Genomic DNA, 19,316 nt, shown 5'->3' with positions numbered 1-19,316 from the left:
GGTCGCGTGAGTTTATAGGGATTGTGTTGTCACGGCGCATGGTCGGGACACCATGGCTGATCTCGTTGAATTGAGGATGGTTGATTTTGATGTAATAATGGGGATGGATTAGCTTTATTCATGTTTTACCAAGCTTGACTGTCAAACCAGAACCGTTAGGTTTGAATTTCCAAATGAGTCATTAGTTGAATGGAAGGGGTATGATATGGTGCCGAAAGGTAGGTTTATTTCTTACCTTAAGGCCACGAAGATGATTAACAAGGGGTGTATTTACCAGTTGGTCCGAGTTACAGACACTGATGTTGAGGCACCTACACTTGATTTCGTGCCGGTTGTGAATGAATTTTCGGAGGTCTTTCCGGATAAACTCCCTGGGATCCCACAAGACATGGAGATTGATTTTGGGATTGATGTGATGCCATGCACGCAGCCTATATCTATTTTGCCCTATAGAATTGCATAGGCATAATTGAAGGAGATAAAGGAATAATTGAAGGATTTTTTAGAGAATGGTTTCATCCGGTTGAGTGTGTCGCCTTGGGACGCACCGGTCCTTTTTGTAAAAAGAAAGATGGATCACTGAGAATGTGTATAGACTATCGGCATCTCAACAAGGTCACGATCAAGAATAAGTACCCACTGCCAAGGATAGATGACTTGTTTGACCTATTGCAAGGTGCTAAGTACTTCTCCAAGATCGATTTAAGATCTGAGTATCACCAATTGAAGATCAGGGAGCAAGATATTCCAAAAATATCTTTCAAGACCCAGTATGAGCACTTTGAATTTCTGGTAATGTCTTTTGGGCTAACAAATGCCCCGACAGCTTTCATGGATCTTATGAACCGAGATTTCAAGTCGTTCCTCGACTATTTTGTGATAGTACTTATCGACAATATCCTTGTATATTCACGCAGTCGAGAAGACTATGCCGATCATCTCAGGGCAGTTTTGCAGACCCTGTATTAGCACCAGTTGTATGCGAAGTTTTCAAAATGTGAATTTTGGCTTGAATCAGTCACATTCTTGGGTCATGTCGTCTCTAGAGAAGGAATTAAGGTCGATCCTCAGAAGATTTCAGCCGTGAGGAATTGGCCTAGACCTACTAACCCAACTGAGATTTGCAGTTTCTTGGGCTTAGCTAGATATTACAGGAAGTTTGTGGAGGGTTCTCTACTCTTGCCTCTCCGTTGACTAAATTGACGCATAAGGCAGTTAAGTTCCAATGGTCAGATGCTTGTGAAAGGAGCTTCCAGGAGTTGAAATCGAGATTGACTACGGCACCAGTGTTGACTCTACCAGACGGTACAGATGGGTTTGTGGTATATTGTGATGCTTCAAGAATCGGACTCGGGTGTGTATTAATGCAACATGGCAAGGTGATAGCTTATGCTTCTAGGCAACTCAAGAATCATGAAAAGAATTAACCAACACATGACTTAGAGGTTGCAGCGATGGTATTTGTGTTGAAAATTTGGCGTCATTATTTATATGGGGTCCATGTGGATATATTCACGGACCATAAGAGCCTTCAATATATTTTCAAATAGAAGGAATTGAATCTGAGGCAGAGAAGATGTCTTGAGTTACTCAAGGATTACAACATTGATATCCTATATCATCTGGGGAAGGCTAATGTTGTAGCGGATGCTTTTAGCCGGAAATTTATGGGTAGTTTGGCTCACTTGGAGGCATATCAAAGGCCTTTGTCCAAGGAGGTTCATCGGTTGGATAGTTTGGGAGTTCGTCTTGCGGACTCTAGTGAAGGAGGGGTGATTGTGCAAAATAGGGCTGAATCGTCGCTTGTGTTGGAAGTCAAAGAGAAGCAATACAATGACCCATTGTTGGTACAATTGAAGGAGGGGATTCATAAACATAAGACCATGTCCTTTTCTCTTGGAGTGGATGATGGTACCCTAAGGTACCAAGGGCGACTATGTGTTCCAAATATGGATGGTCTCCGGGAAAGAATCATGACTGAGGCTCACACTTCTAGGTATTTCGTGCACCCAGGTTCTACAAAGATGTATCATGATCTTAGGGAAGTCTACTGGTGGAATGATATGAAGAGGAATGTAGAGGACTTTGTGGCAAGATGTTCAAATTGTCAGCAAGTGAAAGCTTAACACCAAAGGCCCAGTGGGTTGGCACAGAACATAGAAATTTCAATGTGAAAATGGGAGATGATCAATATGGACTTTGTAGTAGGATTACCTCGAAATCCTCACAATTTTGACTCGATTTGGGTGATTATGGATCGACTCACAAAATCAGCACACTTTTTACCTGTTAAGGCTACCAACACAGCGGAACAATATGCTCAGTTGTATATCAAGGAAATCGTCAGGCTACATGGCACTCCAGTTTCCATCATTTTTGATCGGGGAGCACAGTTCACAGCTAACTTTTGGAAGAAATTTCAGCAAGGGTTGGGTACTCAGGTAAATCTTAGTACAGCTTTCCATCCACAGACCGACGGGCAGGCAGAGCGGACTATTTAGACGCTCGAGGATATGTTGCGCGATTGTGTTCTTGAATTCAAAGGTAGCTAGGAGTATCATTTGCCGCTCATAGGATTTTCCTACAGTAATATTTATCATGCTAGCATTCAGATGGCACCGTTTGAGGCTCTATATGGTAGGAGATGTAGATCTCCCATTGGATGGTTCGAGATTGGGGAAGCGAATTTGATAGGACTAGACCTCGTGCATCAGGCTATGGAGAAGGTTAAGATCATTACAAAACGGTTGAAAACTTCTCAGAGTCGTCAAAAGTCCTATTCAGATATGTGTCGCAGGGATTTGGAGTTTAAAGAGGATGATTGGGCATTCTTAAAAGTTTCCCCCATGAAGGGTATAATGTAGTTTGGTAAGAAAGGAAAGTTGAGTCTGAGATATGTCAGACCGTACATAATCATTCAGAGGATTGGTCGGGTGGCTTACAAGCTTGAACTACCTCTAGAGATGTCTTTAGTGCACCCAGTGTTCCATGTATCTATATTGAAGAAGGTGGTGGGAGATCCGTCGCTTATTGTTCCAGTTGAGGCTATTGAGGGTAACGAGGAATTGACTTATGAAGAAATTCCGATTGCCATTCTTGATAGGCAAGTCCATAAAATGAGAAATAAAGAAATTGCCTCCGTAAAAGTACTATGGCAGAACCAGCAGGTTGAAGAGGCCACCTGGGAGGCCGAGGAAAAAATGAAGAAGAAATACCCTCATTTGTTAGAATAACCATGTATTTATAAAGTTGTGCTCTATGAAAATGCTAAGAGTTTACCTTCTATGAATTATGTATCATTTGTACAATTGATGTTAAGGGTGTTCTTTTTTGGTGATATACTACTCGTGAGGCCATGGTTGCCGTTGCTTTTATGTTATGTTGTGTCGTTGGTTTATGTATATATTGTTAGTGTTGGTTTCTGGGTTTTTCTGACAGATGGATAGGTCCAGTTATTGGGGAAACTCTCGCAAATATTTTAGAAATATGGGGAGTTAGTCAAACATTTGGAACTGTAGGTATGTGTATAGCAGCTAAGTCACATTGGTTTCTAGTGGCGAATTTTGTCCCTCATTCGAGGACGAATGATCCTAAATAGGAGAGGATGTAAGGCCCCATAAATTTTCGGCAAGTAATTTAAGGTTCTGTGCTGCCTATGTAGGCTAATGTATTGTATTTTCAGACTTTTTGGGTTGAACATTGCATTGAGGAGTTGAATCATTTCGACCTCACGAAGCCTGGTCTATAACGCGCGAGAGAGTGCTATATCCCTCATGAAGCCTGGTCTGTAGCTCGCTATAGAGCTCGCGAAGCCTGGTTTGTAGCTCGCTGCAGAGCATGAAAGTCAGGTCTGTAGCCCGGTCCGGATTTTGGAGGGTCCATTCTTCTATCTTTATAACTCGAACCTATCTCGATAAATAGACGTAAGGGACAATTTTTGAAGGGAATATCTGATATTTTTAGAGAGAGGAAGTTCCCTAGAGTGAGAGGAGAAATCCCTAAGCTAATTGTTCATCAAAATCTTGCTCAAGCCTTGAAATTCAACAAGAAAGCTCACAAGGTCTTCATCTAAGAGGTAAGGTTCCATACCCTAGTTTTTAATTTCAAATTTGGGTAGAAGATGGTTGATTAGGAGTATGATTCTTGGGTGTGAGAGTATTATTTATACATGCATGTACAAATAAGGTTTGTGGGAAGATTGTTGAGCTCAAATGGGTAAAGATTGGGTTGTGAAGTGAAGGAAATCTTGTGGAAGAACCTTGCAATCAAATTTGCACACCAAGTGTTTGATAAAATGCTCCAATGAGCTGAAACCATGAATATCTTCCTAATTTGTATTCAATTTTGCTATGTCTCTAAATAGACCGAAGTTTCTAGGATTTTCGGAACTGTGTAGTGAATGAAGGAAAGCTCAAAGCGAGGTATGAAGGCTAACTCTTCTTCTAGTACCGAAATTCCCTAATCCTTGCAAAACTCCATCATGTGTAGTCGAACTTGAAATAATGCTGAGGTGGGGTGTTCAATTAGTAAATTGATTCTCAAATTGCATAATGTGTCCGAACCCTCATGTGTTAAAGATTTTCTATTGTGACTTAATTATGTTATACCCCTTTTGGGAAGAAAACCTCGTATGGAATCAATGTGATCAAACACGTATTCCTCATATGATGAGACCTTATGAACTTACACTTTCTAAGGCCAAAGGTGCCAAACGGTTGATTTGAAGAAAACTCTTTTGTACAAACTATTATCATTTTGGGAATCTAAATGGTGGTATTGTGAATACACCTTCACCCACATATATTGGAGTGATGCGGCGGGGCCGCTTTGTGTAGAGTTGTGGTATTGTGAATAAACCTCCACCCGCATACATTGGGGTGAGGCAGCGGGGCCGTTTTGTGTAGAGTTGTGATATTGTGAATACACCTCCACCCCTATACATTGGGGTGAGGCGGCGGGGCCGCTTTGTGTAGAGTTTCTAGTATTGTGATTGCACCTCCTCCCGCATACATTGGGGTGAGGCGGCAAGGCCGCTCTGTGTAAAGGTAGTTATAGAGGATCCCCAACTTGAAATTTATAAATGTTATTGGAAGTTCTTAAAAAATCTGTTTTAACTTTTACGACTATCTAAGCCCTATTATTATTACCATGATTCATCATATTCATGTTGTATTTCCAAGTCCTTGAATAGATGTTTTGGTTTTCATACTAGTACTATTCTATATGTACTAACGTCCCTTTTTCCGGCGGCGCTGCATCTTTAATGGATGCAGGTGGTTCCACAGTGGGAGTCATTGATTAGTGATAGCGGTACACTCTTTTCCCAGCTGACTTGGTGAGCCCCACTTCATTCTGGGGTTGTGCATCTTTTGTTCCGTGTGTATTATGTTTTGAGGTATAGCCGGAGCTTTGTTGTCGGCACTATCATTGTACTCTTTTATATCTATTAGAGACTCCGTAGACATGGTGTGGGTTGTGTATTGGTATTGGGAAAGTCAAGAGAGTAATGTCGTATGTGTATTACATGTTCCACTTCAAACTAAGAAAGCGTATATATTTTGCGACTTTATAAATGAAGTAACTAATGGTGATGGAATTAGTATTGTTTATGAATCCTCTTGGTGTTAATTAATGAAGCTTATATTCTTTTTATATATGGTTGAGTTGGGTAGAAGGAAATCTAGCTGGCTTTCTCGGCCAGGTTATCTCGGTTGATCACCGGTCGCGCTCCCTAAGGTCGGGGAGTGACAATAGCTCCATAATCAATCATTAATATCTCAAAAATCAGTCATCAAGCCACACTGAATGAACCATCGTTCCATAACTACAATAAGCACATAGAATGTCCCATCATGCCAATCTCAGTCTGTATCACATAATCGTATGCAGGGATGTATGCATATGAGCAAGAGATAATCATGTATGATGCATATGGGTAGAGAGATAAACATACAAAGAGGTACGCATATGTACTAAGTATAACCATGACTTATAACATATAATCCAACATACAAATTGGCCCTTCATACCCAAATAAGGAATCAAAAGCCTGCACATGATATCTAGCACGAACAAGGATGATCAAACAGTCACACAACAAATAATGCATGTCACAAGTAGAACATATTTAAAAATAAGGCATAAAAAAGTCTAAAATCTACCTCAAACATGGTATAGCCTTGTTATCCGTGATGCTCGTCACCTCGCATATTTATTACCCCCAAACACATAGCATATAGCACATAAGTCCATTTAGAAAAGATTCTCTCAAGTCAAGGTTAATTAGGATATTTACCTTCTTCAAAATAGGCTTCAACCTTCCAAAATTCCTTTACCTCTATCCTCGGGCACCAAACATCTAAAATCTTGCCAAAGAATACTCAACGAGGTCAAACGAAGCTATAGTATCAATTCCAAATGATAAATCGTCGATCTTTAACAAAATCTCAAAAGTCAATAAAAGTTAATCACGGGCTTACATGGTCAAAACCCGAGACCAATGTCGATTCCCATTGATTCATAATCTCACAAGTCCAAATATATGATTCGTTTCTAAATATGAGTCCAAATCGATGTTCAAAATCCAAAAAATACACTTACTTAACTTTCAAGTTAAAAACTCTTTTCTTCTTTTAGATTCCTTGAATTAAAGGCAAAATGTTAATAAACCCAAATAATAATCATATATATAGGTTAGAATTTCTTACTCCAATAATGTAGATGAAATCTCCTTCAAAAATCTGTGTCTTGTAGCTCCTAAAATAATAAAATAAAGTCCATGTACGAGCCTCTGTGGCCTAGTATTGATTTGCTTGTTTTTCTCTTCCAAAACCATCCTGAATACCTTGAAACTCAACCGAGCTCCCCGAGACCTTGTCAAATCATTCCAACTAGTCCATATACCATATACGAACTTGTCCAAGGGCTCAAAATATATAGAAACATCACAAATAAGAATCAAAGTCCACACCAAACTATGAACTCTCTTAAGTTCTTCAAGTTTCAATTTTCACAAGATACGTTTGAATCACATCACACCTGAGCTCCTTGGATTCTGAACCGGAGAGTGGTTTGGAAGTGAAAAAAATTGCATAAAATGCATTACATGTGAGTTTCTTATCCACATTCTATTGCAGGCCAGAAGGAGGAGCGGATTGGGGACGCTTCGCTTCTGAGAGGGCATCCGACAATTGAAGCTGAAATTTCAGCTTTTTTGCTACGAAATCCCATTTTGTACTTGGACTTTATTATATCATTTTACGAGCTAGGGATCTCGAATTGAGGTGATTTTCACCTAAGACAATGAGGTAAGTGATTCTCACTCAAATATATGATTATAATATAAATCTATCACTAACTTTGGCTCTAAATCAATGAATCTTAAATAAGAAAGAGGGTTTTGGCTTGAAAGATACGAGGTGTATTTTCGAATTTTGAACACCAATTTGGATTCAAATTTGAAAACTAATCATATATTTGGACCCGTGGGGTTATGGGTCGATGGGATCCAACCTTGGATTAGAGTTTTGACCATGTGGGCCCTGTTGACTTTTGTTGACTTTTTGGGATTTATTCACAAATCAAAACTTTATTTATTGGGATTATTTCCTTTAGCATTGTTTGACTTTTGTGAATGATATTTCTCTAGGGTTTTGAAACTTTACGGTCAAGAAAAAGGAAAAGGCGTGATTTGGGGTTGAAGACTACCATGAAGAAGGTAAGTATCTTGTGTAACTTCGACTTGTGGAAATATTTTCTAAAATGTACTTACGTGCCACATGCAATATGTTTGAGGGAAACATATATGCTAGGTGACGAGCGTATATATGGGCACCAAGGTTATATCATGCTCAGGGGTAGAATTTATGCTTCATTATGTCTTACTTTGGTACATGACCTACTTGTGATATGCTTCAATCATTTATGTGACTACTTGAACTTTATTATTCATGTTGGAGATCATGTATAGGATTTCGATGCTTTACTTGGACATGATGGCTATTTTTATGATGGATTACATGTTGGAGCTATAGTCATAAGTTCATATATACATACATCATGTATAGAGATCATCTCATGTACACATGCATACATCCCTGCATGGTTATGTTTTTGTCCACGTGCATCATACATACTTATCTCTTATTTATATGCATGCATCCCTGCATATGATTCTCTTATATAGACAGAGATTATAACATGTGTATTTTTCGTGCAGTTGATATGATTATGGCACATTTGGACATTATGAGCAGATTGATATTGTTATTGCACAAAGTTTATATCATTCGATTATTGTTGTGGAATGAGGTTTATGCCATGTGGTTATTGTTAAGGTACGAGGTTTTTATTGTGCAATGTGGAGATACAATCTATCCCCCTAGAATCGTCCTCCCATGTTTCCCTCTTGGTAGCGTACACGTAGAGTTTATGAGACATTGACGAGTCTCAGGTTATGATGGAAGTGGTTGATGAGTTGGGCATAAAGGTGGAAGATTTAATTACTTAAGTGAATAATTTATGTCATATCATGAATTCTATATTCTTTTTGTGCATATGTTCAAACTTTGATGCCTATGTTACATACATATGACATATGCACGTTCATGCATTTTACATATGCATGAGACTTGTTAGTGGATTGTTGAACACTTGGAGGGTGTCGGATTGATGTATATATTGAGTTTGGATAATGCATAAATATTTTAGACTCATGTAGGATCATTTGTATAAATTCTATTTGGCAATTCATGTGAAATTGGGTCTCTATCGTGCATAGACACTCTACATTCATGTAGAAATGTTCAAGTTAAAGCTACATGGTGCAAATATCCTTTGTATGTAGATTTGGTGAAATTGTACATGCTTTGAGCTGATTATTTGGAAAAGCATTCTTATTACCTTCTTTCTTCGGTATTATTGATGTATGTTGTTTCTTGGCTATCTCTTAGTTATTTCTCTGTTATTGTATATGATTATGAGTTGTACAAGTTGTATAAAGTGAGTATCTTTTGACTAAATCTTGTTACTACTTTGTTAGGGTTAGTCTAGATACTTACCGAGTACATGAAATCTGTGGTACTCGGACTATACTTCTATATCTCGTGTGTAGATTTGGGAGCTGTCACGACCTAATATGACACCAAAGGTAGTGATGGCACCTGACCTACTTGCTAGGCAAGCCAACACTCAACAACAATAATAAAAACCGATTATTAAGTCATTAATAGAGTTATGATATAAATAATAAAGTGAAACAAATCTCGAACAACAACAAACCCAGTGTAATCCCATAAATGGGGTCTGTTAAACAAGACTCAAACCAATATCATAAATACATAAATCAAAGACAGGGTCTATATACGTCCACAACTATCTTACAATCCCCCAAAATACATTTTTACATCATCAATAGAATCTAGCAAGAGTAAATTGTCTCAACTAAACAGTAGCATCTGTCTGGAAAGAAGTAAATTGACATCGATGAAAAATAAGGAAGGAGGACATCATGTGTTGCGGATCAAAGCAAGTAAATCAGCTCACCACAAAGTAACCAAATGTACTCCTACTCTGCTCGATGAGTAGCACTAGTAACTGTCTTAGGATCTACACAAATATATATATATATATATAAGTACAAAACCATGGTACTCAGTAAGTATCAAGTCTAGCCTCGAAGAAGTAGTGACGAGCGGTTGACACTGACACCTACTTATAGTCCAAATATCAAGTGTGAGCATAAATAAGATATGAAATAAGGTACGTCATCTCCAAATTGATACAAAAGATTAGGAAAGCGGTAAATATGGAATTTAGACTAGCCAGATAAAGAGATCAAATTGTAACGACCTGATAGGCCATTTTGCGTTCTTCCTTTCCGTTTCACGATCTGAGACTATGAATAGATTTTCTTGATGAAATATGACTTGTGTGCATGATTCGTTTTGATTTTCGAAAAATACTTATTGTAAGGCCCCGTGAAATTTCACAAAGGAAAAATAATGCTTCGTGGTACCGAATTGGTTTTTACATATTTAAGGATTTTAGAAATTCTTCGCTCGCCGCGGCTCGGACCTTTTGGGTTGAACAATGCACCGAAAACTAAAGGAAAAATTTTGGCAGCGAAATGCATTTATGCGGTCCATTATGCGACCGCAGAATCACTTTGCGGGCCGCATAATGGCCGCAGAAGTGAGGCAGGAGAGGGTCATTTGGATGCCATTCTGTGGTCGACTATGCGACCGCAGAACTGTTCTGCGGTTCATTATGCGACCGTAGAACAGGTCTGCGGGCCGCATAGTGACCGCAGACACAAACAGATTTTTGCCGGTTATGGACACCAATTATGCGACCGATATGCGGTCCACATATTGATTATGCGATCGCAGACCTTGTTCCGGAGCTCCATTTTGGGTTTTTAAAACCCGGCCCTACTTCGTTAAATACACATTTTGGGCCATTTTTGAGCAATAATCTGACATTTTAGAGTGAGAGAGAGTGCCCTAGAGTGAGAAAGTGTTCCTCAATAATTGTTCTTCAATTCTTGCTCAAATTTTGGATGAATAAGAAGGAAAAACTCACTAGGTCTTCATCCTAAAGATAAGATTCTACACCCTAACCCTCAATTTTGAATTTTGTCTAGAAATGGGTAATTAGCAAGATAATGTTTGGGCATGAGAGTTGTTTATTTTACATGCATGTGTTATCAAAGGATGTAGTAAGATTGTTGAGCATAAAAATTGGGTTGTGGGACGATGGAATCCTCCATAAAAGGACCTTGAAACCTTAATTCACACCTAGCATTTGATAAAATGCTCAAATAAGCTAGAACCATGAGCATCTTCCTAATTTTGGTTCGATTTGTTATATTTCTTCAATAGATTGAAGTTGCTAAGAATTCCGGAATATTTTAGAGTTTAAGGAAGCTCGATTGAGGTATGTTGGCTAAACTCTTCTCTTAGAATTGAATCCCACGATATTCATGTAAATTATGTAAGTCCCGAGTAGTTCATTATAAAATTGGCTATTCCGAGTAAGATTGAGTTGAAAGATATATGTTCAACAAGTATCCCTAATGCTTTATTTATGTTATGTTATCAATTGAGGATGTGTTAAAATATGGGTTGTGCATTAATAATGTTTCGACTTCAAGTCAAGTTCAAACGAAGGCTATTATGCCAAATCTTTTGAAGAATCTCTAGGTGCCATAGATCCTTAATTGCTCACATATGTACTACATGCCTTGATTTGAAATGTTATTGTTGTTGTTGATGATGTTGATGTTATCAAGTGAAAAGGTGAGCATTAAACACTAAATACGGCCAACGTGCCAAGAATGATAATATAATTATGGCCATTAGTGCCAATAAAATGTAAATATGTGAAAGAAGTATGAAATGCGATGATTGATATAAAAAAGTTGATGTCTCGAATAAGACAGCCTAGCCGATCGGGTCGTGATCGACACCATGCCGCACACATGGTGGTGATTGTGCTGGAAAGTGTAATTGAAATGGTAATTATGGTCGATGTCCCTAATCGATAGCCTAGCCGATCGGGTCGTGATCGGACTCCGTGTTAAAGACGGTGGTATTGACATTGAAAGTAATTGTGGTTGATGTCTCTAATGAGATAGCCTAGCCGATCGGATCGTGATCGAACTCCGTGCTGAGAGTACGGTGGTATTGGTATTATGAATAATGGTATTGTGAACAATTGGTATATCGATACTAAAAATCTCCCAATGTGAGATATGGAAATTAATTTGAACACTGTCTTGATTCTAAATTGAGGTTTGATATTGATTAAGGCTTCCATTGACATTATGATAATCTTGTTTGTATTATTTGTCATTATATTGAGAGGGTGTTTAGTTATACATACTAGTGCTATTCGACAGTACTAACGTCCCTTTTGCTGGGGGCGCTACATCTTTAAATGGATGCAGGTGGTTCCACAGAAGGAGATATTGATCAGTGATAGCAGTACACCTTCTTCGCGGCTGACTTGGTGAGCCCCACTTCATCCCGAGATCATGAATCTTTTGTAATTTGTGTATTCTATTTGAGGTATAGCCGGGGCCTTGTTGCCGGCATTATCATTGTACTCTTCTTTATCTATAGAGGCTCCGTAGACATAGTGTGGGTTTTATATTGGTGCTGGGAAAGTCAAACTCGTTATGTTGTGTTTGAATTACAATTTCCACTTCAGATTATGAAAAATGTGTGTGAAATTGAGACTTTAAATGAAGTAACTAATGGTAAGAAATTGGTATTGCAGACGTGACCAACTTATTATTTGATTAACAAAGATATATATATATTCTCTTTATTCATGAATGAGTTTGGGTAGAAAGAAATCTAATAGGCTTACTCGGCCGGGTTCACTCGGTTGAGCGCCGGTCGCACTCCTCGATTTTGGGGTGTGACACTTATCAATACCCAAAATCCCACCAAAGGCCATGATGGCACCTAACCTTCTTGCTAGGCAAACCAACACTTAACAACAATAGTAGAAACCAACTATTAAGCCTTAAACAGAGTTATGATAATAATATGAAATCAGAAATAGTCTCAAAACCCATAGAATAAAAACAAATGTCTAAGACAAGGTCTAAACACAACCACAACTGTCCAGCAATGCCGAAAACTCGATGTCACAATATCACAAGTATATAAGAAAGAGTAAATTGTATCAACCAATCTACAACATCTGTCTGGAAAGAGTAAATGGACAGAGATAGATAAACAAGGGAGGGGGACTCCATATGATGCGGATCAAACAAATAGGGTAGCTCATCACGAAGTCTCAGCTCCAAGCTCCTTGTGAATGGATGGCTATAACTAGTACCAGCTTCTAAATCTGCACAAAAATATGAAGAAGTGTAGTGTGAGTACAAAATCACGATACTCAGTAAGTATCAAGTCTATCCTCGAAGAAGTGGTAACGAGGGGTCGACACCTACTTATAGACCAATAAACAGTGAATGCATAAGTAGAACAAGAAATAAGGTATGGTATCATCAAACAAGCACAAAGGGATAAGGGCATAGTAGAACTAGAATTTAAGCATGCTTTCAGGAAAAAGAGATAAATCACAAAGTCAAATACCTCAATTCTTTTCATAGTCATGATATGAGACAACCAACGCTTATATAAAAGCTATTGCATGCTCATAATCCACTCTCAATACCTCACAGCACAAATCCATATGTCTGACACTGGCCAATTATCCAAACTAAGCACCAATCTGGGTGCCTGCGCTCATAGGGCCCAAAGTAACATGGGTAATCACCTGACTCCGAAGGAACGAATCCATATCCAAGCGTTGTTGCAGCATGCAACCCGATCCAGTCATAATCAATAATATAATCCATAATCCATATCCATATCAGCTCAAAATGTCTGTAGTGCCAAAATCCTTAACTTTCCTCAATAACCAACTCTCCAACTTATGTATGTGCATATGAGATGATGTGATAAAGATGTACCCGGACATAATAATGAAATACAAATGAATAATAACATGGATAATATATGGTTATGGTTAATCATGTAATTCAACTTTTCATAATAGTTCAATATGTTCATTTAATATTCTTAGGTCCGATCATGATATCAAACATGAGAAACAACAACCAATAATCACCAAATCGCAAGTCCGGTAAGGCTAGATCACGAATATGACCAAATCAACAAGCCAAACACTAAGCACGATTTCTATTCCTAGATAAGTTTCATCAAAAAATTATAAAATCAATGAAACATAAATAAACAATTCATAAAGAACAAATAAGGCAAATCATAAGCCTAACTCTGTCCCGCTAAAGTCATAACTCAGATACGCATATATTGTCTCGACCCAAATTTTAACTAGTTGTCACGCCCCAAAACCGAGGAGCGCGATCGGCGCTCAACCGAGTGAACCAGACCGAGCAAGCCTGTTAGATTTCCTTCTACCCAAACTCATCCACGAATGGAGATAATACATATATTCATTAATTAGACAAAAGGTGTTCACGTCTACAATACCAATTCATTTCCAATAGTTTCATCATTTTTAAAGTCTCAAATGGACAAGTAATACAACCACAACATAATATATTTTGACTTTTCTAGCACCAATACACAACCCACACTATGTCTACGGAGCCTCTATAGATAAAAAAGAGTACAATGATAATGCCGGCAATAAGGCACCGGCTATACCTCAAACAGTATACACAAAGTACAAAAGATTCATGACCCCAGAATGAAGTGGGGCTCACCAAGTTAGTTGGGAAGAAGGTGTACTGCTATCACTGATCAATATCTCCTGCAGTAGAACCACCTGAATCCATTGAAAAATGCAGCGCCCCCGGCAAAAGGGACGTTAGTACTGTCGAATAGCACTAGTATGTATAACTAAACACCCTCTCAATAGAATGACAAAAAATATAAACAAGATTATCATAATATCAATGAAATCCTTAATCAACATCAAACCTCAATTTAGGATCAAGACGGTGTTCAAATTAATTTCCATATCTCACATTGGGATATTTTTAGTATCGATATACCATTGCCCACAATACCATTATTCACAATATCAGTACCACTGTATTCTCAGTACAGAGTCCGATCACGACCCGATCGGCTAGGCTATCTCATTGGGGACATCAACCACAATTACTCTCAATATCAATACCATCGTCTTTAACACGGAGCCCGATCATGACCCGATCGGCTAGGCTATCCATTAGGGACATGGACCACGATCATAATTTCAATTATAATTTCCAGCACAATCATCACCATGTTTGCGGCATGGTGTCCGATCACCACCCGACCGGCTAGGCTGTCTTATTTGAGACATCGATCTTTTTATATCAATCATCGCATTTCATATTACTTTCACATCTTTTCATTTCATTGGCACTAGTGGCCATAATTATAAGATCATTCTTGGCACGTTGGCCATATTCAGTATTTCATGCTCACCTTATCAATTTCAAATATCATCCTCATCATTAACAACAAATACAATTCAAATCAAGGTGTGTAGTACACATGTGAGCATTTTAGAGTCTAATGCACATAGAGATATTTCACAAAATTTGGCATAATAGCCTTCATTTGAACTTGACTTAAAGTCGAAACATTATTAATGCACAACCCATATTTTAACGCATCCTCAATTGGTAACATATCATGAATAGAGAATTTGGGATGCTTGTTGAACATATATCTTTCAACCCAATCTTACTCGGAATAGCCAATTTCATAATGAAACACTCGGGACTTACATAATTTACATGAATATCGTGGGATTTAATTCTAAGAGAAGAGTTTAGCCAACATACCTCACTTGAGCTTCCTCACACTCTAAATATTCCGGAATTCTTAGCAACTTCAATCTATTTTTGAAATATAACAAATTGCACCAAAATTAGGAAGATGATCATGGTTCTAGCTCACTTGAGCATTTTATCAAACACTTGGTGTGCATAAGGTTTCAAGGTCCTTTTTATGAAGGATTCCATCATCCCACAACCCAATCTTTACCATTGTTAGCTCTACAATCTTCCTACACCCTTTGATAACACATGCATGTAAAATAAACAACCCTCATGCCCAAAAATTATCTTGCTAATTATCCATTCTTACACAAAATTTGAAATTGAGGGTTAGGGTGTAGAATCTTACCTCTAGGATGAAGACCTAGTGTGTTTCCCTCCTTAATTTTCCAAAACTTGAGCAAGAATTGAAGAACAATTATTGAAGAACACCTTCTCACTCTAGGGCACTCTCTCTCACTCTAAAGTGTCAGATTATTGATAAAAAATGGCCCAAAAATTGTATTTAACGAAATAGAGTCGGGTTTTAAAAACCCAAAAATGGAGCTCCGGAACGGTTCTGCGGTCGCATATGCGACCGCATAATGGATATGCAGACCGTATATCGGTAGCATAATTGCTAAAAAAATGATCAAAAATATGTCTATGTATGCGGTCCGCATAACTGTTATGCGGTCGCATAATGCACCGCATAACAGTTATGCGGTCGCCTAGTCGACCGCATAGCTGCTTCCAGAATGGCCCTCCTGCTCACTTCTGCGGCCATTATGCGGCCCGCAGAGTGATTATGCGGTCGCATAATGGACTGCATAAACATGATTTTCTGCCAAAAATTTTCCTTTACTTTTTGGTGCATTGTTCAACCCAAAAAGTCACGTAAGCCTAGTCCGGCACCATGAAATATTATTTTCTTTGCAAAATTTACCGGGCTTAAAACTTAAGTAATTCGAAATATTTCGAGGTGTTACATTCTCCCCCGCTTAGGATCATTCATCCTCGAATGAGGGTAAAAATCCGTTATTAGCATCTTATGTAACTAAGTTTGTTTTATACCACAAACTAGCAGCCCCAAATTTGACTAACTCCCTAAATTTTCAAAACTTTTGCCAGAGTTTCCTTTGTAATTAGGCCTATCCACCTGTCAGAGAGCCCCATAAACACATCCTAACAACATATACATATTCCAACGACGTAACATAATACAAAACAACACCAAATGTGGCCTCATAAGCAATATATTTCCAGAAAGGAACACGCTTAACGCCAATTGTTCAAATGATACAAAAATTCATAAAAAAGTAAGTCTTATAATTTTCCTAAATCACGCTTTATAAATACATGGTCATTCAAACAAATAAGGATACATTTTCTTCATTTCTTCCTCGGCCTCCCAAGTAGCCTCTTCAACCTGTTGGTTTCGCCACAACACTTTCATGGAGGAAATTTCATTATTTCTCAATTTTCGGACATGGCGATCAATAATAGAAACCAGAATCTCTTCGTAAGTCAATTTCTCATTTACCTTAATAGACTCAACCGGAATAATGAGTGTCGGGTCTCCAACTACTTTCTTCAACGTAGACACATGAAACACCGGGTGTACTAATGATATCTTCGGTAGTAGCTCAAGCTTGTATGCTACCTCACCGATCCTCTGAATGATTTTGTACGGTCCGACATACCACGGACTCAATTTCCCTTTCTTACCAAATCTTATTACACCCTTCATGGGAGAAACTTTCAAGAACACCCAATTATCTTCTTTGAACTACAAATCCCAATGACGAACATCCAAATAGGATTTCTGATGACTCTGAGTAGTCTTCAACCACTCGTTAATGATTTTAACTTTTTCCATAGCCTGATGCACGAGGTCTGGCCCTATCAACTCTGCTTCCCCAATTTCGAACCACCCAATGAGAGATCTATATCTCCTACCATATAAAGCATCAAACGGTGCCATTTGAATGCTAGCATGATAGCTATTGTTGTATGCAAATTCTATGAGTGGTAAATTATCATCCCAGCTACCTTTGAAGTCCAGAACACAAGCACGCAACATATCCTCAAGCGTCTGAATAGTCTGCTCTGCCTGCCCGTCAGTCTGTGAGTGAAAGGCTGTACTAAGATTCACCTAAATACCCAAACCTTGCTGAAATTTCTTCCAAAGGTTAGCAGTGAATTGTGCTCCCCAATCAAAAATGATGGAAACTGGGGCGCCATGCAACCTGACTATTTCTTTGATATACAACTGTGCATACTGCTCCACTGTGTCGGTAGACTTAACCGACAAAAAGTGTGCTGATTTCGTGAGTCTATCCACAATCACCCAAATTGAGTCAAACCTATGTGGGGTGTGTGGTAATCCAACCACAAAATCCATATTAATCATTTTTCACTTCCACATTGGAATTTCTATGTTCTGTGCCAACCCATCGGGCCTTTGGTGTTCTGCCTTCACTTGCTGACAATTCGGACATCTTGCCACAAAGTCCATCACATTCCACTTCATATTATTCCACTGATAGACTTCCTTAAGATCATGATACATTTTTGTAGAACCTGGGTGCACAGAATATCTAGAAGTGTGAGCTTCAGTCGAAATTCTTTCATAGAGACCATCCACATTTGGAACACATAGTCGCCCTTGGTACCTTAGTGTACCATAATCCATGCCATGAGAAAAGGCCATGGTTTTATGTTTATGAATTCCCTCTTTCAATTGCACCAACAATGGATCGTTGTATTGCTTCTCTTTGACTTCCACAACAAGCGATGATTCAGCCCTATTCTGCACAATTACCCCTCCTTCACTAGAGTCCGTAAGACGAACTCCCAAACTAGCCAATCGATGAACTTCCTTAGACAATGGCCTTTGGTATGCCTCCAAGTGTTCTAAACTACCTATAGATTTTTGGCTAAGAGCATCTGCCACAACATTAGCTTTCCCCGGATGGTATAAAATATCAATGTCATAATCCTTGAGTAATTCAAGCCATCTTCTCTGCCTCAGATTCAATTCCTTCTATTTGAAAATATATTGAAGGCTCTTATGGTCCGTGAATATATCCACATGGACCCCATATAAATAATGATGCCAAATTTTCAATGCAAATACAACTACTGCAAGTTCTAAATCATGTGTTGGATAGTTCTTTTCATGATTCTTGAGTTGCCTAGAAGCATAAGCTATCACCTTCCCAGGTTGCATTAATACACACCCAAGCCCGATTCTTGAAGCATCACAATATACCACAAATCCATCTATACCCTCTGGTAGAGTCAACACCGGTGTCGTAGTCAATCTTGCTTTCAATTCCTGGAAACTCTTTTCACAAGCATCTGACCATTGGAACTTAATTGCTTTCTGCGTCAATTTAGTCAATGGAGAGGAAACAGTAGAAAACCCCTCCACGAACTTTCTGTAATATCCAGCTAAGCCTAAGAAACTGCGAATCTCTGTTGGAGTTATAGGCCTCGGCCAATTCTTCACAGCTGCAATTTTCTGAGGATCAACCTTAATTCCTTCATTAGAGACAACATGACCCAAGAATATGACCGAATCGAGCCAAAATTCACATTTTGAAAACTTTGCATATAATTTGTGCTGATGCAGGGTTTGCAGAACTACCCTGAGATGGTCAGCATGGTCCTCCTAACTTCGTGAATATACAAGAATATCGTCAATGAACACTATCACAAAGGAGTCGAGGAATGGCTTAAAAACGCGATTCATAAGATCCATGAAGGTTGTTGGGGCATTTGTTAGCCCAAAAGACATCACCAAAAATTCAAAATGCCCATACCGGGTCCTAAAAGTTGTTTTCAAAATATCTCGCTCCCTGATCTTCAATTGGTGATACTCGGATCTTAAATCAATTTTGGAGAAGTACCTAGCACCTTGCAATTGGTCAAACAAGTCATCTATCATTGGCAGTGGGTACTTATTTTTGACTGTTACCTTATTAAGCTGCCAATAGTC

This window comes from Nicotiana tomentosiformis, chromosome 1 (assembly GCF_000390325.3).
Source record: "Nicotiana tomentosiformis chromosome 1, ASM39032v3, whole genome shotgun sequence".
Classification (NCBI taxonomy): domain Eukaryota; kingdom Viridiplantae; phylum Streptophyta; class Magnoliopsida; order Solanales; family Solanaceae; genus Nicotiana; species Nicotiana tomentosiformis.
Note: the sequence above shows the minus strand (reverse complement) of the source record.